The sequence below is a fragment of the Sturnus vulgaris genome, chromosome 4 (assembly GCF_052056855.1).
Source record: "Sturnus vulgaris isolate bStuVul1 chromosome 4, bStuVul1.hap1, whole genome shotgun sequence".
NCBI lineage: Eukaryota > Metazoa > Chordata > Aves > Passeriformes > Sturnidae > Sturnus > Sturnus vulgaris.
The window spans coordinates 61,786,420-61,812,389 of NC_142246.1; the positions used below are offsets into that span (position 1 = coordinate 61,786,420).

The 25,970-nt window shown below is 43.5% G+C and overlaps 1 long non-coding RNA gene across 12 annotated transcripts in view; it reads left to right on the forward strand.

The window, feature by feature from the left end:
* LOC148224039 (uncharacterized) overlaps window positions 1-25,970 on the forward strand; it is a 59,918-nt gene that overhangs the window by 14,463 nt on the left and 19,485 nt on the right. For 3 of the 12 annotated variants that reach the window (XR_015803356.1, XR_015803353.1, XR_015803352.1), the window contains 4 exons: window positions 320-400; window positions 10,373-10,948; window positions 13,993-20,275; window positions 23,045-24,510. This is a non-coding gene — a long non-coding RNA (uncharacterized LOC148224039). The remainder of the gene's footprint in view (window positions 1-319; window positions 401-10,372; window positions 10,949-13,992; window positions 20,276-23,044; window positions 24,511-25,970) is intronic. The other 9 variants (XR_015803363.1, XR_015803362.1, XR_015803361.1 and 6 more) reach the window with 5 other exon arrangements.

Sequence of the window (25,970 nt, forward strand, 5' to 3'; positions counted from 1 at the left end):
CTAGGTCTCAAAGCGATAAACATGCCATGGTATGAAAATCATCTCTTTTCTTCAAAGATGTAAAAGTTAAGTGTGATTTAATGTTTCACACCTTCATTGTATCAGTACCATACTCCCAGCAGTCATCCATGATAAACTGTTACACTATTTCAAACTGTGTATAATATTTAGTGTTGAGGAAGCAATGCATTTGAGAACAGTCAAGCTGAAAATCTGTTCACAACAAAGATTTTTCAAGTGTCTCTATTCCTTTTGTGTGTGTATATATACATATATATTTATATATGTATGTATATTTGTTTGTTTGTTTCAAATTTAGAACCATTTAGGTTCTAAAGAAGTCAAGTACAAACGTGCCCTCAGCTCTGATGGCAAAACACGGAGAAAATGGAAGTTACAGGTAAGTTGTGAGTCCTGCATACGAAGTATGAGGTAAAAGTAAGAGAATGCAGACTGTGAGGGCCTGCTGCAAATCTCTGAATACACCCTGAAAAACTAAAGCATGCCAGAAATGTCTGGTTGCTTGTACAACTGGTTGCACAACATTGACTCCCCTTTGGTCTAGCAGAGCTCTTGACCTGGACAATCTCTTGTAGTCTGAGCAGAGAAGTTACAAAAAGAACTTTTAAAGTAAAAGCCTGAGAAGAGGGAGAGATTGTCTTAGCGTGCTTCTTCATAATTTTACAAATGTGTGTCTGTGCCATCAAAAAATCTTCCAAAAAATTATGCAGAGTGGTCTTTTGGGAATATATGATGGTCTGAACAAAGGGGCTTGTCCCCAGCATTCAAAGATGATCCCAAGAACCTGAACCCCAATCCAGCCTTTCTGATTTGCCTGGAGACAAACACATTCCCTTTCTTCTCCTTCCCTTCTGCACACTTGGGCCAGGGGGATGTGGTGCCATAGGCTTTGTAGCACAGACTTAGCACCTCCAGAGCAGAATCAGCGACAACAAAAATGTACATGGAATTTCCTAACTACCTTCCCAGTCAAGCCATAATGAGGCTTCTTAGTGAGCAACAATTAGGTCTGATTGTGTTGGGAATCAGAGCAGATAAGTTATTAGCAAAACATTTATACTAGGAGAATAAAATGATCTTTTTTTAATCACAATAGCCTGTTTTCCCAGGCAGGATTTTTTTCTGTCTCTTCGTAGGAAGTGGATAAAGAAGCAACATGGTTTCCTGTGTGCTCATAAAGATATACTATGGGGTAATAAACCTGAATAATATTCATTTCCATTTGTTATAATGATTGTAATAAATCTACAAGGCACAGATGAAAGCAGTTGTACTAGCCTTACATCTCACAGAAGATAAAAAAGCTTCTCAAAAGGACAGAATGGAGTGTTTATTATGCCTTCTTAATTTTAAGTACATTTAAAAGAATTGCCATTTCCTTCTGTTGCCTCATTTACAAGCACCAAGTTAGGTAGTAATTATAAGATAATTCAGTAACACTCTAAAATAATGATTCAGCTAATTAATGCTGAATTACAGAGGCAGTCCTACACAGATACTTATAACACCCCCATTAACACTGACAGAGTTCATCATGATTATTCCAGCAAGCACTGAAGGAATTGAATGTGATTAGACCCTTTCTTGAATGCGTTTTTTTTTTCTTTTTAATAAAACTATGGCCTTTTATAGAGTTGTCTCTGGCACAGGTGTCTTAGGGAGGAAATGGGGCAGGGGAACTTTCCTCCTACGTGCATCAGTCACCTTCTGCAATCTTCATGTGGTCTGTAGAGCTTAAACTGAGAGACCAATGGAACCATGGCCACAAAAGGGTGTAGGCTTCTGGCCATGAGCTGTGGACAAGGGTCATGTTGTCATCTGTGGTATCTGAATTTGGCTGAGGTTGGTGTAGGGCAGAGGACAGGAAGGACTTCTGACCAAGGTCAGGTTTCATTGCTTCTCACTCATGGTCAGCCTCAGAATCACAGGGCTCAGCATCCTTCTCTTTTCTATCTCCCATTTTCCCTGGAGAGTCAGTTATTCTGGATCACTGTCTTACGCTTGCTGGAGCTTTGTATTTTGTGAATGCTGTCACATTTGTATATGCTGCATTTGTGCCTCTCTGTGGGAAATGGAAAGGAGGCTATATGAAGGGCCTTAAAATAGACTCAGCTCTTTCTTTTTAATTATTTATTTTAAAATGGGCAAGAGTTTATATATATAAAAAAGTAGGTTTAGTAATTTTATTTGCATGGAGAGAAGCACAGGTCAGGGTAACACAATGTATCACAGGGATTTCAAGACAGCATGTTCAGATGTCAGAGAATCATGAAAGACTGGGTTGGAAGGGATGTTAAAATCCATCTAGTTCCAATGCCCCTGCCATGGGTGGGGGTACTTTCCACTAGCCCAGGTTCTTCAAAGCCCATCCAGCCTGGCCTTGAACACTTCCAGGACAGTCCCAAGCAAATGTTGCTGGTTTTACTACCTGCAAGCAGATGTGGGCATTTCGAATGAAATATAACTCATTGCTGGCAGAGAGGACTCTTGAAATGACAGGAATCCACCCCTTTATGCCATCTGCCTGGACATAGCTCCCCTGTGTTCTCTCTTTCACAGGCAATATTTACTTTTATAAAGTCACAGTGCTATTCTGCCATACGGATCTGCACCCCCAAACGTTCAACGTGGGCTCAAGAAGAAAGAAGCTAGAAATTGCATCTAAATATACTGCTGGGAAACTGAACAGAAACCCATCCAATGAGGGGGTCTTGGCGAATCCTTTTTGCCCCAAAGTTGTGATGTCTTTTGTTCCCAAGTGGGAGTTGTGCAGAGGCTAATGTGTGAAAGTTCCCGCAGCGGGGCTTCCGCTGCCGCCAGCGGAGAGCAGGCTCTCGGCGGAGACAGGCCGGGAGAAGCACAGCGTGAGGCAGCAGCAGAGCTGCTCCAGCCCTCCTGCTTCTGGCTGCAAGACGGGAATAGCCTGGCCATGGTCCTCGCCTCCCCACGGGGGGCAGTGGGTGATGGATCCGTGTGCTGGCACCGCGTCCGCGGCACGATGCTCTCCAGCTGTCCGGGATGGCAGCCGGGCTGTGTCGGAGCCAGCTCAGAGCTGGGCTTTATGGTGCCTTGGGGTCACCAAAACCCCCTTCATGCTGGCTGGAGGATGTCTAAAAATGCGATGCTATGGATACAGAGGCAAATTCAGGCTTGGCACAAGAGAGTTGCTTTCACTTATGTAAGGGCTGAATCTGCCTCCCGTTGTTTTAGTGGCTGGTTACTTCCCCTCTCTGCAGTGTGGAAGTATTGCTGTCCCAGGAAGATAAAGGTGTTGCTAAAGCACATTCACTTAGCCCTTTGGAATCAGTAAAATCTGGAATGAGTTCAGGTGGAAAATTACAGGATCAAAATCAGGATCAGGGATCAGGGTACCAAACTCGAGGGACTGAGGCTCTGCTTGTGACTGTGCTGCAATCTGTGAGGCAATAACCTAATTTCCCACTATCTCCCTTGTCCATCTGCCAAAAGGGATGATAATATTTTGTCCATCTATTTTACCTATTCAAGGTAGAATATATACTAAAATGTAAGTTAACAATAACAGAAAACTAAGCAAATGGGCCTGGGAATTTAGAACATTACCAAAGTGAGTAGAAAAAAATCAAACCAAATATCTTGAGAAAGAGAGTAGGAATTCCAAATGCAGTTTGGAAAACTGCAGTGAAATTACACAGCTAAGGGCAGGTTTTGGGTAGCACTTTCCTTTTCCTTGCCTATAAAACTGGGGGGGATTGGAGAAGAGCTGACTCCTGTCCAAGAGCTAGAGATACAGAGCTTTTGTGGACTGTTGGTGGCAGATGTTTTGCTAAAAGGGGAAACCACCCAGGGTAGTGCTCCTGTGACACCTGGAAATCCAAGGTGGCTGAGGTATGAGAAATGCCTTTGGAAATTCACTGAGTGGTAACTAATTTCCCAATGAAGGGATAAATTTATTCCCCAATGAATGAACCGTGGTCAGCCAAGAATTTCAGAGATCATGTATCTGTTGCAGAGACTAGTGAAAGAGTGGAAGAAATGGGCCAATCTGGCCCATGTAAAGATAAACAGTGATTAGAGAAAGGAAACAATCCAAGGAACAAGCTGGATTTGGCAAGAATACATCAACACTATGTTTTCCAACTCTGCAAGTTTACAGCCCCTAGGCAAGACCAACTCCAGTGGAAAGCTCCAGCCAGCAAACTGCAAACACTTTAAAAAACTGATGATAGGCTCTTTGGGAGCCTCTTTGGGAGGAAGATTCTTGTCTGGCAAAATGACTTGCATACTTCTGGCACTAAACAAACCATGTGTAACTATGGTGCTCCTGTGGTCACTCATTGCCACACTATTTTTGTGCCTCTCTGCCCTGAGCCACGCAGTCCCTACAGCAGAGCAGGCAGCTCTCCCCAGCTTGCCAACAGAAGGCAGAAATTTCAATCTGGGCTTGAGGAAGGATTCTTGATGAAATCCAGAATCACAAACCCAAGCTCTCTCTTGACATTAGATCTACAAGTCAGCAGGAAAGACTTGTATGTGAGTGATGCTGCAGCAATGGCTGGGCATGATTTTGGGACTCCAGCAGCAGCTCACATCACAGGAGCAGCACTCCATATTCCCAGAACCCCCAAACACAGCAGCCACTGCTTCTCCCACCCACACTGGCTGTGCCCATCAAGCACTGCAGGCACAGCCAACCCTGCTTGTCTTCCAGCACACCTCTGGCACTAGCCATGGTGGCCAAGTGGCCACCCCCTGACAGCCTTTGTCACCCAGCCCCACACAGACAGAAGTCCCAACTCCTGCTCTTCACCTAGAGGTCAGCTCTTCCCTTTTGGGTGGGGGAGAAACACAGCATTTTTGTGTTCCCCTCTTCCTTAATGAAGAAGGTTTGACTTTCCATGAGCATCCTATACTTTATAGGGCTACAATCACCAACCTTGGAAAGATGGAGAGGGATTTTTTACAGGAGCATGTAGTGATAGAATGGGGAGAATGGCTTTGAACTGGAAGAAAGTAGGTTTAGATTAGATATGTAAAAAAATTATTTACTGTGAGGATGTTAAGACACTGGCAACTCTTGCCCAAAGAAATTTTGGATGCCCCATCTCTGGAAGTGTTCAAGGCCAGGATGGATGGGGCTTTGAGCAACCTGTTCTAGTGGAAGGTGTCCCTGCCCATGGCAGGGGTGTTGAAACTAGATGATCTTTAAGGCTCCTTCCAACCCAAACCCTTGTATGAATCTGTGGGTCTGTAGGCTCTGTGGAGGTTTTATTCCCTGTGGCCTTTGCTGAAGCAGTGAAGTGCAGAGACAAAGATGTTCAGTGTCAGTGAGGCTGGCTCTCTGCTGTTTATGGCATCCCTGGGTGGGAAGGAAATCCTCATTTCACTGGATCTCTCTTTTCAGAGAACTGTTAAAATGTGAAATGTGTCTAATTGGGTTGTCAGAGGAGCCGAGCTTGTGCGACTTTTAAGAGTAAGATATCAGCACTACAGCAAAAGTCTGGGATGGCACAGAAATAGTGCTTAAAGGACAGTGAGGCAGGGATTTGGGGATACAGGCATCTGGGACAGTCCTGCTCCCTGGTCCTGTGAGGCAGGTGTGGGATTTGCCTGAGAATTCACAGGCATTCTGTGAGGTAGGTAACAAACCTCAGGTTTGAGGTTTCCTTCATTGGTACCTGCCAGATTATAATATTTGTGTCACAGTGTCTGCTATACACCTCTTGTGTTTGCCCTGAATGCAATGTGATGTCTATCTTTGGATAAGCACACACTCAAGGATAGAAATAAAAAAATATCCATCCTTCCTCTTTCCAATGTGGCAAGGAGGCGTGACCTCCTGGGGACCACGGGTGCCAGCAGAGAGAGATGGAGGCAGGGGAAGCATAGGGTGGCATCAGTGCCTACCACCACTTCTCTGAAATGAGACCTCCCTTTCAAGCAGTTCTATGGATTCCCATTGGAGAATAAGGTGATTTTTTCCCCTCTCTCTGTTAGGCTCCCACTGTAGACCAACTTTTTGCTGAGCAACTCATACTGAGTTAGAGCCAGGTCTGGGTCCTCACTGTGTGTGTTTGGAACCCACTAAATATGTGACTATCTTACCAAATCAACCCTTGTGTGGCTCCTGAACACCTCCTTATTCCAACACACAGGCACTGCCTGCTTTTGTCATGTTTAAGGATTTTGTCCCTCTGTGTTGTCACATGCTTTTTTCAGATTCTGGGAACTCTAAAGTGGTGACTTGTAGCTCAGTGTGATTTACCCCGTTGTTTTCTGCTGTGCAAAACTGTTTGTCAGTGGAGCTGCGATTTCAGGAGGATGTTTGCACAGAAATATAATGAGGCTTGGCTGGTCCTTGGGAGCAGGAGTGATTTTGAATGGCTGCTGACCTCGCAGGGAATCTGGGCTGCAGTCAGGCAGAAACCACTGAGCTGGAAACAAAAACCTGGGGAAACTAACACAGGCTCTCCATCTTCTGCTCCGAGTTAGCAAAGAGATAGTTTGTCCAAAAGCAAGCAGCAAATGCTAGAAGATGCATTCATAGTTCTGCCTTTGAAAATTATTTTCAATAGTAATACCACTTTTTTTCATGGGTCTGCACTTCTTGGTGTTTGTGCAAACTGTTCACTTGCAAATGAGCTGGCCTTCTCTTCGGGTCTGTTCTGATGGCTAGCTTTGAGTTTGCTCTTTCTCCTTGGTGTGGATTAGACCCCTGCACAGGCTCTGCAAAGCAGAGGGTGCTTTCACACTCTTGGAACCACAGAGAGAAAGATTTATTTCTTTTATAGTCAGGTTTAATACCTTCCATTCTGTTTACAGCTAATAGCAATGACTTTCTGATTTCCACTGTTACACAATGCATACACTTACAGAAAAAAATGTATGTAGGAGTTGTTTTTTAATCAGAAGCATGATAAAACTAGTGGTTTTGTCCAACTGCACTTTTTCTAGCCTTTTAGCTATCCTATGGTAATAAATCACATTTTGCATTATGAGGATACAAAGGCTGAAACAAAAAGGCTGTGGGTTACAGAATTGTTCCTCACAGAGTTGCTCTGCCTTCTTTCCAACATCTTCTCTCTTGAAAATGAAGGGTTTGCTTACACTTGAAAGAAAAAAAACAAACCAAAAACAACAAAAGAAGAAGAGTTGCCTTTGGCCAGAGATCAATCAGGGAAAATTTCAGCCCCATCAGAGAATGTTTTGGAAACATATGAGGCTGTAAGCAGATGATCTGATCCTGATGCCACTTAGCTCACAGCTGTTTGAGTGCTGCCATAACAGCAGTGATTGCTGTGGATTTAACCATGGTTTGCCCCCATGAGCTGGGCTCAAGCTCGGCCTGTGGGCTATCCCAGATCTGCTCAGCAGCCTCGGCACTGGCCTGGCTGGGGGTGAAAAGAGACAGTGAAAAGTGCTGTCACTCTCCTGAGCAGCAGCAGTGAATGGGACTATTCATGTGCTTAAGACCAGGACCCACCTAGCTGTGCTATAAATAGTGAGCTGCCAACCTCAGAAGAGAAAGTGCTTTAATTCGGGTGGAAATCCAAGCTTTCAGGTGCTTATCTTGACCAGCTGTATTTGGCCTGCCAAATGCATTTTGGCTTGGTGTTTTAGCACTTCAGGCACTGGGATGAACTGCTACAAAGGGCAAATATTGATTAAAATAATATTTAGCTGCTCTGCCTAAATCATCCACCCCTTCTAATATGCATAAGGTTCTCCTAAGTATTGAGGGCTCTTGCAGAAGCTGATGTTTGGAATATGCTGATCGTTGGGACAAGTTTGCCCACCTCACCAACACTCCCAAGAACTGTCCAATTTTTGGCTGTCCAGTGAGTTTGTGCATCTGTGCCTGCTGCTGGCACCAGGGATAGCAGTGCCTTGCACCTCTCTGCAGTTTTCTTCCCTGTCCAAAAGAGCCTGGAGAGTCATTCTTTCAAGGAGACAGGAGCAACTGCTTCATCAGACTGTCATTATCTTATGCCCTGGAAGTGAAGAAAATATGATAAATGGTTTGGTGAAGACAATGATGTTTTGGTTTTTTTTAAAGTCATGTATCCCTTTCAACTTCTAAAATTACAGCTGTACTTATTTAAAATTACTTGGGGTACAGCATTGAAAATCTGTCTTGTGTATTTCTCATGAATGTTCCTGAGGAAAAGAGGTTCCCAAAACTTTCTGCTCCAACACTTATGGAAATTCAGGAGCTGCTCTTTTAAGCCAAGCTAGCATATCTTTGTACTGGACCTGTTGCTTGTCTTACTCTTCTGTGGACATTCCTAGAGCTGCTGGTGGTGGCAGGACATTGGGTGAAACACAACCTTGGTCACACCTGCTAAAAATGCTTCTGTGCCCCAGTTTTTATAGGTGCAGTGCCCAGCACAGATATCCAACATAATCTGTTCCCCTTCTTGGCCAAACTGTGCTATACAATACTTTCATGTCATTTGAACCACAAAATTAAATTCCAGTCTGGGATTTCATATACTCTCAAAAGAGCACTCTGTCAACAACTCTGGTGCACTGATGCTGCAATTTGGGCAGATATTGGCTCCACCTGTTGTTTCATCTCCCCCAGTAGTTATCTAGATGCCAACGCCCTTGGAGGCACCTCCTTCTGTTATAAATAAAATTTGAAATGAAAGACCACTGTGAAACTGTAGAAGAGACCAAATTCATGCCACTCCAGGTCTTGGGGACCCAAGGTGGATGGCTTCATGGGTGGCTTCCAACCTGCTGAAGATGTTACTTTTATCATGCAAATAGATGTGTCTGGAAATATTTGTTGAAATAAATTTGTTAAGGCATGGCAAAAAAGTTGCTGGCAACTAAGGAACCAGGACTGTTTAGCTATTGTTCCTAATCACAGGATATACTCAGTTTTCCTTCCAAAACATTCCACCTGCCAGGAGACATTTCCTTATTTTATTATTAATTTTGCCGATGTGCTGCTTGAAGCGGGTGTCTGATCTGATTTTCGGTCGTCAAAATAAACACCAACGTCAACGTCCGGGAAAAATGCAGGCCCTGATGGAAATGAAAATGTAGAACTTCTTAAGATTTTGTAGCTGATAAATGTTGTCCAAAAGCATTAATCATCTTAAATTCTTTAATCATTAGCAATGAAGCCCCGAGCCCTAGCAGAGCTGTCAGTGTTCTGCTGCTTGTGAAAAGCTGCACATCATTTGTTATTGCCAGAGAATCAAATCTCCACAATTCCTGTACAGATGTTGTATGCAAGAAACATTTAGTGACATGTCAAAGGAGGCCTTTTTTCTGGTTCTTTTTCTGCAAAATCCTTCAAAGAGGCATCCCTGTACCTTGCAGACTCTAAATCCTGGGAGGTTCCAGAAAGACAATTGCATTCCCGAGGATGGGTGGGGAGCATGTGCAGATCCCTGCAGATCCATCCGAGTCAAGGAGTAGCACTTCTTTTCAATGACATCCTGGGGCCAGGACTTCCATCCATTAATTATGTGAAAGAGGACCTCCTTTAGTCAAACCTGCCAATTTTTAATGTAATTGAATGTCACCTTATCCTCGTATGGCTAGGGAAGAAAAGCAGAAGCTCTTGCTCAACATCCATTTGTTTTATGCCCTTACATATTTTTTGTGCCATTTGAGGCTTTGTGTGTCTGATAAAAGCAGGGAAAGGCTGTACTTACCAGAATTTGAGCTAGAGGTACCAGGAACTAAACTGAAGAATAAGTGTCCTGCCTTTTTTGCCTGACAGAAGGGCTGCAAGTGGTGCTCCCTCAGGTAAAGGACAGGTTGTAGCTGTAAGGAGGTGCCATGGCTCTCTGGAGTCTCTCTGCTGGTGATCATCAAGCAAGACACCCTTGTTTTGCACCATCTCACAGCTCTTTTTCTGTGCTGGCCAGACTTATCCACACAGATAAGTGAATCAGGACCATCCTTGTTAATAATATTCAGTGCATAACCTTCATACAGTGACAATTTACAAAAAAGACTTTATGGAAATAAGAAAACATGGCATGAGAAATACTTCTTTTGTTTTATGATATTTGAATAATTGTCTTCTTTCCTTTGGGAAATAAAATGATTGGAAACAACTTTTAGGAAGTACGCAAAATAAACTTACATTCGTAAGCAAACACAAAGTAAACATGTGTTGCTTTGGGCCAGTTTTAAAAGCTGAATCTCACAGTTTCAATTCAGAAAATGTTGATAAGCAGACAGAAATCCCCTTTCTTTCAAAGTCCAAGCACAGAATTCAGGTGTCACCTTTTTGATGGTACCTGGCAATTAAACATATCCCTTCATAACTTTGTAGAGGAAGTTGGCTGCAAACAGGGTGAGTCAAACTCATCAAGCTGCCTTATGAATTCTTCTTTTTTGTGTTTAGAATAACTCCTTCTTACAAGATGATGAACTGCCAGTCACATATGAAGAGAAAAGCAGACACTTCTTTTCTGGATAGATTAAACTCTCCAGAGGATGGTGAAAGCGAAGCAAATCAAGTACATCATCTTTCATATTCACATCAACCCATCTATTGTGGAAAACATCAGAAGTCAGCGTTTTCTCACTCAGCTGAAATATTATTCCTGTGCTATTTCTAGACCGAAGAGACAAATATTGGAGAAGTGAACACTTAATAATCCCCCAAAGGAAGGAGAAAAACACCGAAAAAGGCAGAGCACAAAGTCCCACTGCATGCCAGCCAGTGCTGCTGCACTCAGAGAGGGACTCTGAGAACAAATGCTAGTTCCTGGGACTTGGGGAGCTGGGAGGTTCCACCAGTAGTTGTCTCTTTCTCTCTCTCTCAATAATTTTTGTTTGTTATTCCTACTTCTTTTATGAGAACATGGCTGTGGAGGACTAGACAGAGGACCAGGAACTGGGCGCAAGGAGATCAATTTTTATCGGTCTTGTGCTATTTAATGAAAAGTAAAGCAGACCAGCCACCAGATAAACACAGGTGAGAGAGCAGGCAGGTGACAGATTGCCTGTGCTGGCAGTGGGTGGTGACTTCCCGTGTGTGATCCCATGGCCTGAAGGCTTTCCCAGAGCCAGCTTTCTCTTGGTGGGCCCCACACCCTTTTCCCCAGTGGAGTGCCAGGGGACCAGAGCCCACACTGTGACTGGAGCATCAGTTCAGAGCAGCACGCAGAGCTGAAATGAGGTGTAAAACGTTTTTGCTTAGTCATTAAGATCTTTGCCTGTACCCAGAGATGATTTAATGGCTCCTGGGTAAACACTGGTACTTCAAAGAATGTGCTAATTTGGCTTTGGAAATGAGAAGGCAGGTAAGATGCATGACCTCTGCTGAGGCATCTTTTGATATCCCACATTAATACTGGGGTTTGATGGTTGTTCATTTTTCCATCTCAAAGGGAATCTTCAGTAATGGCTTCTTCTGCCTGCCTGCAGGCTCAGTTTCTCACTTGGGCTGCTGGTTGTGAAGTATACATTGCATACATTAGGGAGTAAAGCTGAGCCACTTTTTGTAATGCCACGAGTGGGACAGAGTAAAATGCAGAAGAGAAATCAGTCCTATATTTCCAAGTATCAGATGTGCTTGAAATATGAGCATATCTTTCAGGAAGTTTAAGTTAATATTCCTAGGATGACACTCCCACGTCTCTTCTGTGCTCATCCACATTTATCAATGGTGTACGTGCCTGTAGTGCAAAGCACCTATAGATGAGGATCCATGAGTCTCAGACCCCTTGGTCTTCTGTAGCCATGCCTGGTGATATCCCAGCAAGATTTCTGGCTTTTTCTGTCATTAGCATGTAGTGAAATACTGTTTGGAAATTATGAAAAGATTTCTCTTTGGCAAGCCAGCTGGTAATGAGGCACGGTGTAGCCACTGCAGTGCACCCATCCCATGCATGTAGGGTGAATCACTGCCTTTTTTTCCTGTTAATGACTCAGCAGCTCAAGGAGTGGGAGTGACCACTTGTTGTGGTCCTGATCTGCTCAATGGCATCAGTCAAAAGCCACTCTTGTGCAAGGCATTTGGCCAGAGTGGGTTTGCTGATGGCAGGAGGTCAGAGCTGGATGGCACAGAGTGCCTCATCAGCATGGCCACATCTGCAGCGTTGTGGTTTGCACACTGATGGGACTCCCAGGGACGAGGACTGCAAACCTGGTGGTCACATTCTGCTGCAAGGGCCCCTGCAGGTGGTGGATTATGGCTGCTGTGTTCATGTGACACCTTTTTTTGGCCATTTTCCTGTACAAGGCACAGAACTATGTAGGGTGTGCCAGTCATTCCTTCCTGTACAGCACATGACACTGAGGTGCCATGGGAAACTGGGATGTGCTTTTCTCATCGGAGCTGTTCATCCTTCAGCTTTCCAGCTTCTTGCTTAAGCATGGATATCCTCACACTGACTGTCAGTAGCTGCTAAAAAACACCGATTTTCCATGAGCTTTCTTACTGCAACTTGGTCCCTGCTGCAAATCAAACAGCTTGGATCAACCAAAAAGTTGTCAGGAAATTTACAGCTTTGGTGACTGTGCCCCTGTTAAATAAATGTTAAGCATGGTAAAACATAATTTAACATGCTCACATCCACAGCAATCTTTGGTGGTGTACCTGTCATCAGGCATGGTGGTTGGTGTACCCATATAAAGAGGATATTAGGTTATAAAGATTTTCCTATGGGGTTTCAAAATTCAGTTTAACTAACTACTAACCATGGCAAGACTTTTAAAATAAGGAGTTGCTACATAAGAGAAAGAAGAGAGCTGCTCAGTAAGACATGTTTAGAAGGTTCATGTCAGAAAAAGGATTTTAGAAATGGAAAATCTTGCATTAGGTCCATTAATGTTATAATTCCACCAAGATTTGCACTAAAGCAATTAAAGACGTTACTCTAGAAATCAGGACTGAAGAAAACAGTTGGTAAACGTGGCATATATAAGTACTTTGTGTTCTGATAAGAGAATGCCAAATGTTATTTTTTAGTCAGTAGAGGTCATAGTTCACATCTCAATGTCCCTGTGCTTGGAAATCCACCACAGGACTTCAGCAGTCTGGATTCCATGGAACATTTTCATTCTTTGCTCTGCTTGAGACATCCTACCTGGCCTCAGGGAAAGCATTTAGCTGCTCTATGCCCCTGTTTCTCTTCTGTAAAACAGAGGTAACATTCCCACTCTTCTCAAGGGCATTATTGAAAAATAAAAAAAAATTTAAAAAATACCCTAAAGCCCGAGACATGCAGATATCCCAATGATAGGACTTCAGATAAAGTACAGTGTTTGTTTGAATCTTCTAAAAAATCTGTATAAAACTTGCAAGGCTGTAAAAATGTACGCCCACAAATTCAAACGTGGTCAGTTTTAGGAATATGAAACAGTCACACTGATATTATTATCACTGGGATTATGATGATGCAGATCACTATGCTGTCACCAACACTACCTGACCAGGATGGGGACAAAGCAAGTCCGAGTCTCTGTCTGAAGAGTAAAAAGTCAATCCAGACAAACCATATGCATGTCAAAGACGAAAGTGCTATTGAATACATGTCTTGTAGTGTTTCCCTCCTTCCTTCCCTTCCAGACTGGACCCTGCCTCATTGCCCACCTCTCTCCCTGCAGAGGGGCTGTGCCCTCCCTCTCCCTCAGTGCTTTCCCACTGCCCTCCCCAGAGTGCCAGGGTGCTCTCTGCAGAGCGGCTGCCTTTGCCCTGCAGGAGAACCTGCACTGCAGGTTTCAGCTCAAAACAAACATTCATGGATGAGTTATGAACCCCCAGAGGGATAGATGGTGAAGTGGATTAAAGCACTAACTCTTTGCCTTTGGCTCGAAGCCACATTAGGACAAAAGTTAGAGTCTGAGTTTCAGGGTTAGCTTTCATTTATTGGTATGGCTTGGGTTTGGACGTGGCAAAAATGACCAGTAATGAAAGGACACTGGGTGAGACACATTGGAGAGGTTTCAGGAGGAGCCTACACAGCGCTCCAGCCACTCTGACCTAGTTACTGATGACAAGTTTTGACATTTCAGGAAATGTTTAAACTACGGAAGCAAAAACCAACACCCATGGACAGCCCTCTGGAGAGACGGAAGAGGAGACGCCCAGCATGGTGCTGCCTGGGAGGCTGCCCTGCCTGGGAAGGGTCTCCCAGGGAAATGTTTCCAGCCATCCCACACCTTCCCATCTGTGGTAATGGTGTGAGGATGTCTGGGACAACCCATGCCTCTGCAGTGGCTGTGAGTGGTTGTTTGCTGCACTGTGGCTGCAGGATGGTGTGTCCTCATGGTCTGTGGTTCCTCTGGGAGCTGCTTTGCAGTCACCCTCTGGAGCTGAGCTGGGTCCCTCATTTCTCATGGGAAATGTCTAGAAAAGTCTGTGCTCTGGAAATAAGCTTTTAGGCTTTTTTCCATTCATCCTCTCCGATGAACCAAACCTTTACTGTGAGTTTAGAGTTGCATGGAAAGCTTCTGCTCTCCACACATCCCCCTTAGGGAATGAGTAGCAATGCTCAAAAGCTTTTGTTTAAATCATCCAGGCATACTAAGGCTGAATAATAGAAGGTTGTTTTTGTCAAACTAAGAGGCAGATCCTTAAGAAGTGTGTATGTACATGTCAGTGTTTGCTCTTCCTCTCCCATATCAACAGTTGTCTGAGAGTCTAATTCAATTTGCTGTTTGTAAGGTGGGAAACAGAGGAATAAAAACATTAGGGAAGGCTTGGCTGAATAATTATCTTTCCCTCAGGATAAAGAAAACGCTTCTCAGTGTATGGGAGCCACCACATTTGAGAACATTTATAGCCATTCATTCAAGGAACCCAAGGCTCCTGTGGAGGCTCTCCAGCCCTTGGCTTGAGGTGTGGGAGGGGTTGGGAAGGAATGTGTCTGGGCAGGGAGGAGGAGTGGCTGAAAAACGGATGAGGCAGTGAGCTGGAGAGAGACCCAGGGAAGAAGGCTCTCTCTGAATAATAGAGAGATTTCTTATTTTTCTAATATTTTAAGCCACAGGACAGGATGCACAGGTATCCATGCTGGATGGCAGAGGTGCTGCAGCTGTCCTGCACTGGACTGATGTTCACTGTCCTCTGGCAGTCTTCCCGCAGCATCCCTGGTCCTGCAGACTCAGTGACAGCTGAAATGCTCCCTTTCAGGAAGCAATGTAGGACAAGTGTTCAGTGCTGCTTTCTGGAGCCAAAGCAGCTCCTTCCAAATCAAAAAAAGCCTCTTGCTATATAAAGAGATGCTACACCTTTGAAGGGAGCCTTTTCAATGAGGGGTTGTGACTCAGAATGCTTAGAAAGGGTTTTTACCCCTCTGATCAGGAATGCCCTCAAACCCAGGTTGAGAAGGAGAAAGGAGGATGGTGACTGATTTCACTGATGGCCTCTGTCAGAGCACTGAGGCTCCTGATGGATAAACAGCTGGTTGATGGCTTGAAGAGCTTCAAATAAAGCACTGTGACCCCTTTCTTGTTTCTTAAACTGAAAAGAAAGCCAGTAAAAGGAAAGGGAGCTGGGATTGAAACCATTTTAGACCCATTCCTTTCCTCATACACCTGCAGAGGCTGCACTCAGGTGTCTTCTGCACTCTCTAAATTTCCTTCCATCTCTCTTCTTCCAATCCATTCCCTGCTCCTTTGGGCCAACATTACGGGCACTATTTCTCACCGATGGTTTTATAAGATTTGACCTACCAGAGAGGAGAAAACACAAAAGAAAGGACACACCACTTCTTTGGTTTGGTTTGTTGTTAAATGTACATAGTCAGTTTGTTCCTAACTTTGGTAAGGCTTCTGCAAACACGTAACAAATGTTAAGTTAGAGGCTAACCAAAATCTCACACATATACCAGTTCTTGCACCATGTTAACTACCCCAGCAGTGTATATGGGCAGAGCAAGGAATGCTGTCAGATGCCACTGAGTCAAAAAATAGCTAATCTTAATCCTGCCTACACCTATAGTCATGTGTACATGCCCTGAGAGATTAGTGCTGGTAGGCATTTCCACAGGATGAATTTCTGACTCAACACCTGAAAACATGGTAGGTACAGCTTCTGCCAATCACCCAAATTAATACACAGGTCGGGGAGGGGGGCTATTCACAGTGCTGATAAATACCAAGTGAACAGAGCAAATGTGATGCAGTACATACCTGTTGCATGTAGAAAGACAAAGGAAAGTGAACCAAAAAGTTATCATTTAAATTTTGGTTGTATAGGCTTGTTTGTTGTGGGGTTTTTTTTGAGAACTGGCAAAAAGCAAACTGTATAGTACATCAGTGTAATAAGCTGTTGGTATATGCCTCAGGATCACTGAATGGAAAGTTAATGAGCTGCACTGCATTTCTGCTTTAAGCTCTTAAAATGCATCATGAATAAATGTGTCTGCAGGTTCATGGAGATTTATATCACTGAATTTTCATGTGGTAGCCTCTGCAGAGGATTGACTGTGGAAAAGAGAAAAAATGGATATAGTTATTTTAGCAGTTCATAAACACCATGAAATTAATTGTTTCCTAATGTGAAAAAACCCTCCACAAACAAACAAACAAACAAACAAACAAACAAACTTGGATGTCTCTGGATTTATATCAGAAACCAGTTTGTCTATCTCAATGAGGAAAGCCTCATAATGGTAGAATATTCTGTGTGAAAAGCAGCAACACATTTTTAGTGTTCCTGTAGTGACAGAGGTGAGTTTTGCAGCAATATCTCAAACACTCGCTTTTAGAACGTGGCAGAAGAAGAACGAACACCTGATCCTGCACAGCTTGGCAAAAGCACAGGGGAAAAGCAGTTGCCTGGCACGCCATTGATGTTAAAGATGTATTTGTCACAAGCCTTCCAACCTGTACTTGTTGTAGAAAGCAAACTCTGGAAGGAAATAGCCATAGCTCCCAATTCCAGCCGGCTGGGAATTTTGCAAGGAATTTTGCAAGGAAACTGCTTTCCAATGGAAATAAGGCATGTTTGTCAAAACAGAGATGGGATGGGAAGCAGGGAGGTTAAACCCTTGCTGCAAACCACCACCCCCCCCTTCCCTCTGGGAGTTTCTTTCAAAAGCCTCATCTACAGGACATGTGTTTTTCCTATTGTTGGGAAAAGCATCTTTGCCAAACTATCCCAAATTTCTCAGTGTGTTTCACAGCTATATGTGTAAGTTACAATATGCATTTAAAATACTTATTGTGAAATTCTTCTCTATCCTAGATAAAAATATAACACTACTTTATATATCAAAGTGATGTACACACTGTAATTTAGTAAAATAACTCGGCATGTGATTTATTTATTTCCAGAAAATGACAGCTCTGTGCACCCTGAGTTCATTATTTACAGATGCATTCACAGCCACCAATCATCCCATCTCCAGTGGATTTCTAACAAAACATAACCATTTGTAACAGCAGAACACTGACCATGTCTTTTCAGCAGTGCAAATATTAAAATTATTTCACATGCCACAGCGGAACACTGAGCTATGATTCTTCTATGAAATAATGTAGCAAAAGCTGTGATGGTTTCAGTGGGTTTAGGAAGCTTCGTTGAAGTAGCTGTTATAAGCAAGCAGTGCTCACGGAGAAACAGCACAGATTTAATAATTTAGAATTGTTTTGCATTGCATATTGAATATCTATTTTCAACTTTATGTATTTTGGGGATATGCAGCACTCAAAATGCCTAACTTCTTTTTCTGATACCATGTCTGTATGTTTGTTAGTCTATAGGATACTGTGGTGTTTTTGAAGCGATTTTAAGTCCCTGTTTTGTGTGATTATCTTGAATTTTATTTTGTGCTTGAGTTTTTTTTTCTCCTGATGCAATCCCTCAGACTTGCTCTTTTTAAATTTTTCTCAAGCTATATTGTATTTTTTAATAGGTTGGACAGGGATACCTGCATAATTCTGCAAACAGATTCATAAGAGAAAAAATCTATTCACACCAAACTTTTTTTTTATTGTAGATGTTTCTATGGAATCACCTCATTTATAATTCAGTGCACATTTAAGTGCACTGTGTGAACGTGTTTCTCACAGCTTTATTATATTTCTCTCTTTGCACTCAGCATCATCCCTTTTCTGAAGTTGCTTAAATTAAGCCGTTATTGGGGAGAGGACCAGCTAAACCCACCTGTTGATCACCCGTTTATATTTGTCATAAAGCCAGCCTGAAAGGATTTCACCGTGCCAAGAGCTGCGCTGGTGTTTTGTGGCTATCACTGCTTGCACACTCACAGAGAAGCCTTGCCCAGCACAACCCTGGCCCACTGCTAAATAAACCCAGCAGATAGCCTGGTGGCTGGGCTGCACCGAGGAATAGTTCCAGGCTGCAGCTGGGGAGGAGGAGGGTAGAGGCAGCAGACGCTCCGAGGAGAGCTGGAAGAACAAGCACATGCCTTGTGTGAGCATTCCACAGGGTGTCAGTTCACGCTCTACTCGAAATATCCCTCGAAAGGCACAGTCGCAAAGGTTAAGCTTCTCATATGATTGAAATAATTCCCATTTATGTGTTACTTGCTGACAAAACTGTTGACTTGTTTTCTACCACGTATTCCAAGATTTCAGAATTCGCCTCTGTCAAGACCCTGAAGCGAAACATTCTGAAGACATTTACTGTTCAGCACGTAAGAAACAGTTTCGTTTGAATTGATTGCTTTGATTTGTGCTCTCTCTCTCTCTCCTTTTCACTTTCTATTTTCTCATCTGTGGAGTTCAACCATTATGAGTTTTGGAGCTAGTATGAGGGCTTTAAAAAATCAAGATGTGGATAGTTTGGCGCCTCAGATGCAGCAAGATATGGTAAAGCCAATTATTACTGATTGATATTGATTATGGATTGTAATTAAAACTACAAGGAGATCATTATAGTACCATTACTTTAGTATTTAATTACTTCTGTCTTTGGAAATTTCTCTCAACACTTTCTCTTCAGGCATTGTAGGTTTCTAGATGTGACTTTTCACTTTTCCTATTCGATCACTGATCTGGTGCTGACATGAGCAGAGTAAAATTTCTAACAGAACCCTCCCCATGGCAGGGAGGTTGGAACTGGATGGTATTTAAGGTCCCTTTTAACCCAAACCATTTTATTATTCTATGATAACAGGCAAAGAATGCATTATAATTCAATTTTCCATTTTATTGAGACAAATATTTCTTAAGGACGTGATGAAGACAACACTCCTTTTTCATTTCAATTCCTCTGTGCTGTGTTATGCTGCTGATTCCTGTCACAGCAGTAAGGGGCTAAAGAAAGCCCTGAACCTCTTTTTTATTTTGGTAGCATTTCTCCTCATACCTCCAGCGCATGAGAGTGCCTGGCAGTATTGATAGCCTCTCGCTCCACTAGCTCTTCTTTGTAGGGACATTAAAATTGATTTTCTGCATCTTGGCATATGAAGACTCAAAAGTGTGTTACATGCCCTATTGCCCAAAAATGTGCAGCCACAGAGCAAAGGTTCCAGTGACGGTGACTTTTATGGCACCAGGAGGGCTGAGCTGCTGAGCTGGAGGAGCAGAGAGAGAGAGACAGGCTTATTTATAGTGCTACTGAAGAATTAGCCTGCCTTTGAACCTGCAGCACAGATACCCTGGCTGAAAAATCTGCTTTTCTGACAGGGGGAAAAGTGGAGGCAAAGTTTCCAGCCACACCTGTGGTGATGTAGGGGAAAAGGCACTGTCCCTTAGGGCAGCACCTTGCCACGGGGGCTGCTGGAGACATATTTACAGCTCTGAGGTAATAAAGGTGCAACTTAATGCTGGAAATGGGACTGCTAAGAGAAAGCATGCAATGAGAAATTCAGAAATAATGCATCACCAGAAGCTGAGAGGAGAATTCTGAGCATGAAGTGGCCAAATGACTGCCACAGCTTCCCAGTGCCCAATTAAATCAGCCTCCTTTGCTAATAAAAGTCCCATTGGGCAGTCTATGTGTTAAGAGTAAGCATGACTTCAGGCAAAAGAAGGCTGGCTGAAAATAAAGATCTAAGACAACATTTTAAAAGACCAAGAAGATGATTATGCTGTAGAGAAAATCTGTCACGATCACCTCAAAGAACAAATACTCTCATCCTGGGTGCCATGACAAAAGGACCAGTCTGTTTGCAGCTAATCTATCAGTGAATTTAAAATATCCTGGGCTTATTTACAGGGATGGAGAAAATGTCCAGTCCCCTGGGGACTGAGGAAACCAGTGTGATGCCATGGGTACCTGATGACTCTACTACTGGCTCTTAGAGAGAAATAAAGACCTGGAGAGAAAGCCTGACCACACTGAAGTCAATGGCATGGATTTTGTTAACACTGTAAAATCCAGGTTTGGCTGTCTGTTATATTTATGGATTGGGCTTTATCTGGTGTGATACTATGTTTGTTCAGTTGGATCACTGCAATAATGTGTTTTCCCACTTCTGTTTTACCACCTTTACACAATAGGAAAGCCAACACCTGGCTCATTTCCAAGTTAATGGGAACCTTCTCCATGAGTAAAAGCTAATTTGGATTAAGGACTTCAAAGAGCACAGTTAATTTAGAGTTAATAGGAAAGGAAGAGGAGTGAAGGGAAAGAGAAAAAAAGAGGAGAGGAGAGGAGAGGAGAGGAGAGGAGAGGAGAGGAGAGGAGAGGAGAGGAGAGGAGAGGAGAGGAGAGGAGAGGAGAGGAGAGGAGAGGAGAGGAGAGGAGAGGAGAGGAGAGGAGAGGAGAGGAGAGGAGAGGAGAGGAGAGGAGAGGAGAGGAGAGGAGAGGAGAGGAGAGGAGAGGAGAGGAGAGGAGAGGAGAGGAGAGGAGAGGAGAGGAGAGGAGAGGAGAGAAATATCTTTGAGTCACTCTAAGTTCCTGCTCTTGCTACCACATCCATTTTTGATCTTTTTCTCATAAAAAATGAAGTAGAAGGGGAAGAGAAACCTCTGTGAAACAACAGTGATAAAAAAAAGAACAAAAAAACATTGGCTAGGTCCTGTAAGAAATAACAGAATAAAACCTAGAGAAAAATACAGTAGAGATCTGTGGAGTTAGTTGTGGCAATAGAGAAAGTGAATTAGGAACAACTGGTCATTGTTCAGCATGTGATAAGATTAGGGTTGGTGAGATAAGATTATCATCCATCAAGTTTGAAACAAACAGGATGAAGGATTTTGCCATGCTGACGTGTGCTGGTCATTTCATTGTGCCAAAGAAGTGATTTGACAAATTCATGGAAGACCTACAGGTGAAAGGACATTGTACATGGCTTAGGATGGGCAGAGATACCTGGAACAGAGGAAATAGCACATAACTATCATATGTTCTCTCTGCTCTGATGCTTTTCTCTGTTTTACTTACATTCCTTGTCAGCTAGTGTTGGAAACACGGGACCACTACAGCCAAGATGCAAAGGTATTGAAACAACATTAAGTTTCTCTTTTAGCCTCACTCAGTCCAGTCAACTTTCCTTGGACACAGTCAGGATATAATCAACAGCAGTCAGGCTTCTGGGGAGGAGGAGGAGGTAGGAATGGCTATTACAAATCAGTTCCTGGAGGATCTGTTTCTAACATATGTGGCCAAGCGCACAGATTTGAAGGTCTAGTTAGATTTTCAGTTAAATAGATATGGTACCAAAGATATTTATTTCTGACCTTGCCTATAGCTAGAGAAACAACATTTTACACAGACTCAGCTTATGCATTCAGTGGTTGCACCATCTGAGCAACAGACCTGGCTAAACACAGAAACGACAGAAGGATTTTTTTTGTTATAAGTGCGGAGGCTTAATGCAGATGAAGTGGCCATATGGAGTGAAAAAACATAGCCATTAAGAAGATGGAAAGATACTATTAGAACAAGGATTCCCAAAGTTTGTTTATGGAAAGCTGGCACAACAAGCAGGGCGTCAAGCAGCAGGACTCAAAATAATTAACCTGTAACAGAATCCCCAAAAGTTTTGGTGCCCTCTTTCCTACCACTCTTGAAAGCAGGAGAAGGAGCCACAGTTTAGTGCTGCCTTTCAGAGAAGAGAGGGGAAAACTTAGTGAGTGACACACCCAGCTCTCCAGACTCTTGGGGTCCTCAAATACTCAGGAAACACTTTGAGTGTGTGTTGCTGAGTTTGCATATGGAACAGCCTCAAAGAACACCTGAATTCGTTGAGGATGGTTGTGGCCTTGTGTCTTACCTGAAGGTGCCTCTGACTGCCCTTTGGGAGCTCTGCAACAGAAGAGGAGTATGGCAAAAGGCATCCATACGAATCTTGGTGTGAGACCATAATGTCCAGAAGTCAAAAAGTGGCTGAAACTCCAGCTGGGTAACATAAAACCAATGATCCCTCAAAAAAAATCTCTTGTATATAAAATAACTTGCATTAGCACTTCAGGACTTAATTCACACTGTAGGGAAGTAGCTGGTGAGACTCCTCCACCTATTGCAGGAGGTGTTGTATAACACTCCTACAGCAGGTATACTCTTATGCAGAAGGTGTTCCTTGCCTGATAAAAGACTTTTTTCATGAATCACAGTAATCTTCACAGCAGATACAGCATTGCAGGTGGTTAAAATGCTCTGATTGGTAGCTGTCAAAAGTGGTGTTTTGGACCAAAAGAGAGAAAAGCTTGAATGGCACCTGAAAACTATTTATATGCACTGCAATAACTGTGTGGACAAACACAGTGGTAAATTCACAGCATGGATAACAGTCCTCAGAGCCAGAAACTCAGAAACAAATGAACCTTTTGGCATAAGCTCGCAATATGAAATCACTTTAAATAAAAATCACAAAAAACATTAAGCCTTCTGGTCATTTATTTTGTGTTATGCTGTGGTACTGTCTCTGCAGCCTAGAGGTGATTAGCACAAAATACCACTAAATCTCTACCTGGTACAGAGAAAACCCTTAAAAATCCTCTTAATTATCTGTCTGTGCCAGAAAACACAGTCAAGTTTTTCTATATTTTTAATCAGCGTTGTTACCGTTTGAATCTCTTCATGTTTATTTTTCGTGATTTAAATGCGAAGATTTTGTTGAAATAACGCTCTTTGATACAAATAATTTAGAGTGAAGAATGTGTGCCAGCAAAGCTAAGTTAATTATTTTGTCTGAATGCTTGGCAGATGAAAATGATGATAGACCTGGGACATGTCTACACTGGGCAGGAAGGTGTGGTGCAGAAATCCCCAGACGAACACGGAACGATCGAGCTCCAGACCTTGAACCAAAACAGCCACGCTTGCATGGAGCTACTGACAGCAAGCTTCAATAAGCCCAGGACCAGCCCTGGGAAAATGCTGCTGGATCACCACTTCCCAGCTGGACACCATGCACTGCTGTTGGTTGGATGGTGCTGGGATCCAAGGATTTGAGTCAACCTGAGCCTAACCTGCAGCACACATCAAAAGAATCCGATGAAGACAAACAGTGAGAAGAAGGTTGCTTTTGCCCTAGTGGCAGCTGATTCTGGTTGGACATCCAGAACTGGCTGGCTTGTGTGCTTCCTTAATTTTTTCCCCTGGTGTTTTACATATTTTCAGCCTATGTGACGAAGAAGAACAAGGCATGGCTGAGTCACTTTAATGCCAGCTACACATCCTTGGTATTCCACAGTAAGAGGCACAGGAAAGCTGGTTGGACTTCATTCCTCTAATCAAATGTCAGAAATGCTGTTAAATGGAAGGTTAGTTAATCATTTCACATTCCATTTATCTTATCACATGCATTTACATAAAGGTAATTATTTATATGGTACACTAATTTGTTTGTATTCCCTATGGGAAAAATGCTGGTTTATAAGAAGGAAACCAGCAGTCACCTAAAAGATGCAAAAACACTCCAGTGCCACCTTGTGCTACAGCCACCACCAGGATGAGAATATGGATGTGAACCAAGTGGTTCCTGTCTTCTTGGAGGAGTTGGATTGGCAAGAGACTGGAGAGGGGGGGAAAAGAAAGAGAATGATGGAGAGAGAGAATATATCCATAATCATCTTCAAGATGTATTCCCTAAAAAGTGGAGCTCAGTCTCTTTATAAGTTCTTTGCTGCAGAGACCTCAAATGAGCTGTTTTTCCCACTTTTGATGGAAGGCCTAATTCTCCTAAATTACAATACAAGCTGACCTGTCCAACTGGAGAAGAAACAATGAAGTTTTTTCTTTTCCAGGCTATTAGTAGGTAATAAAAAAGTAATTAAAAAATAAAAAGCAACCCAGAAAGGACCACACATGATCTTCCTCTAGCCCATGCTGCAGAAGTATCCTGGTCTCCACCAGATTGGCTGCCATGGCAGAGCAAACCTGCTGAGGGTGTGATTGCTCACAAGTGAGATCTCACTCCCATGGAATCACATCATGCTCCCATGGGTGTGGTGAGGAGACTTTTACAGCTTGATAAATATTTGAACTGTTGTTATAAGTAGTTATTTATACAATTCTATAACATTACACAGTTATATAATACAGTCTGCAAGGCACCACTGATGATTGGGTCACCAATGTTTTGGGTAGGGTGTAAAATGAATTCATGGATGCTGGCCACACCTTTGAAGGGATGTAGGACCTGCTGAACCTCTGCTGAAGAGCCATGGGTAGGTGCAACCAGTATGTCTAGGAAGCATCAAGGAATATGATTAATCTTATCAATTTAGGCATCTGAAGCTGCTTAGTCATCCATCTGTTTGGCAGGAATTTATCTTCGTGATTTCTCTCGCTTCCATAGTCACCATGGGCCCAAGGCTAGATGTCTAAATAAATATCAAATTACATCTGAAGCAGAGCAGCACCCCAACATTCAAACATGCAGAGAAACCTAAGTGCCTTTCTCCCACTTGTGTCAAACAGCCAAGGCTGCTTAATCACTGCTCCACCAGCCAAGTCCTAAGGCAATCCACCTCCTGTTTCTGAGCCTCCAGATTCCTCACTTGCAATCCATTCATAATCACCCATGCGAGGCCTGAGCTGATCCCAGCGGGGCAGCTCTGGGACGGGGCTCTGGAGGTGTCCCTCTGGCATGTGGCAGTGAGCAGCTGCAGTGGCGGCTGGCTGTGCCATCGTCTTTCCCTTCCTTCTTGGTGAGACACGCGAATTTTGTGTTTCAGAGAGGAGCTGAGGTTAGCTGGTGCCCATCTGCAGAGTGGCAGGTGATGAACAGAGCCCCATGAGCCAATATATGCCAGGGCTGAGCAGATGCTCAGGTGTTTGGGATTCAGCTCCATGATGTGCAGTGCCTCCACGAGGCAGGACAGAAGCCAGCTCACACAGCAGAATGGAAAACCAATTGCTTTTGCTCCCGATTACCTCTTTTCAACAGGGGAACAAATCCCAACGTGCCTCTGCCACCCAAACTCCTTAGACCAGTCCTGCCACACTGCTGGAAAGGGATCCTAGGGGTGCCTCCTCCTTCCTAATGGCACGTGACAGCCTGCAGGAAACCCTACCAGCCCGGAGGAGCAGGCACAAGGAGTGGGTGTGAAACTGGCCCTGCCAGGAGGAATTGTCAGTTCTGAAGAGTTTCTGGCTCCTGTAAAGAGATTAAAACAGTAGGGCGGGAAGGATGGGTCCGAAGTCCTCCTGGCTCTGGCAGTGCAGAGCAGAGCAGAGCAGGAAAGGCAGGGCATTCCTTCATGCAGGCTCTCACCATGGAAAGTTCTCCATGTGGCTGGACATCCCTGCTGGGGACAGGCTGGCATCAGCAAGGGATGGCCAAAGCCTGAGGGCAAGGGCAGAGCTCAGCCATGCCTGCCCAGGCACTAATTTGGCTGGGAAAGGATGTAAATACAGAGATCAGTGATCTCTCCTCCAAGATCTTTTCCTCGACATGCAGTTGTCAGAAGAGGTGTAAGCATGTGTGACTACACAACCAAATAAAATTAGGAGCTCTGTTATGACAAATATCCAGGGGCACTCAGGTAGAAATGCAACTCAGCTGCTCGACAACATCCCAAACAGCCTCACAACTTGCTCAAAAACCAAGCAAGGGTGCTGGCCCCTGTGCTGCAAGGATGGCTCAGAATACAGCTTATGTAGGGAAGCACAGGCAATTTTAGCA